The 1,057-nt window shown below is 66.5% G+C and overlaps 1 protein-coding gene across 1 annotated transcript in view; it reads left to right on the top strand.

Annotated features, from left to right (window-relative positions):
- The first annotated feature begins 895 nt into the window (after positions 1-895).
- ABCA5 (ATP binding cassette subfamily A member 5) overlaps positions 896-1,057 on the top strand; it is an 81,595-nt gene continuing 81,433 nt past the window's right edge. Inside the window, exon 1 of the mRNA XM_044921733.1 lies at positions 896-942. The gene's annotated coding sequence lies outside the window, so the exon portion shown is untranslated. The remainder of the gene's footprint in view (positions 943-1,057) is intronic.

Here is a 1,057-nt window from a genome sequence, read left to right as displayed (position 1 = left end):
TATATTTTTAGCAAAAATAAGTGCGGGTTTAGAATCTCCCACAGATGCCTGTGTGTCAGGCCATTTGGAAAATTCAGGATCCTCCACATTCCCAGACTCTCCTGAGGACACTTTAGAAATTAAAGCACCCTCAGTGTCCAGATGTCTCAGGTCGGTGTCTGATGGGGGAACGAGGCAGCAGTTAGGAGAGAATGAGGACACTGCAACCCAGACACTGCAGCGGGGAACACAAGGGGCAGCGGAGTGAATCGAAATGCAGTCCTGGGAGAGCGCCACTCAAAAGCCGGAAAACAGACAAGAAAGGGTTCCTAAAACTAGGAGCCACCGGGAAGGCTGATGGGAGGGCTGCAGGTCAAGGTCAAACGCTAGGAGGCGGCAGCGTTTGGACTCAAACGCGAGCCCCTGACTTCAGGCCCGTTGTTTTGCCTGTGCCTCGAGGGAGAGCATGCCGAGGTCTCCGCAGACCGTACGATCCCAAGCTCACTCCGGGGGCCGAGCCAGAAGCACTCAAGCTCTGCGGCTGGGCGCGCAGGAGCGCGCGCGCATACCCGGGCCTCAGCGCGCCCCCGCTCGCCCCCCCCCTCGGAGCCCCGCCCCCAGGTGCGTGGACTTCGCGGGAGCGTCAACCCCACAACGCGCGCCGGGACGCGCGGGGCCGAGCGCCGGGAGCGCTCGTGTCCGCACATTCCGGTTCTTCGGGAGCCCCGCCCCCAGGTGCGTTCGGCAGGAGGCGGAGCGAGGCTTCCGGCGTTGCGCGCTCCCCTCGCAGGCGCGCTGCCGGCCCTGCGGCTCTCGGGCGCACGGGGCCGAGCGGCAGGGGCGTGCGCGCGGGGCCGCGCTCTCTCTCACACACACTCCCATTTCCGAGCTCCGTCACCCGCGCGGAGTGTCTCCCCAGGCGGAGCGTGTCCCTGCCTGACCGCGCTGTGGCTCGGCCCTGAGGTGAGGGGGGCTTGGAGGGCAGCGGCGCCGGCGGCTCACCCGGGGTTGGAGCGGGGGGAGGGACGCCGCCCCTTCGGGAGTGAGGGGCGGAGGAGAGGCGGGCGAGGGAGAGTGG

The sequence above is a fragment of the Neomonachus schauinslandi genome, chromosome 15 (assembly GCF_002201575.2).
Source record: "Neomonachus schauinslandi chromosome 15, ASM220157v2, whole genome shotgun sequence".
Classification (NCBI taxonomy): Eukaryota; Metazoa; Chordata; class Mammalia; order Carnivora; family Phocidae; genus Neomonachus; species Neomonachus schauinslandi.
This window is presented reverse-complemented; position numbering and strand designations above follow the sequence as displayed.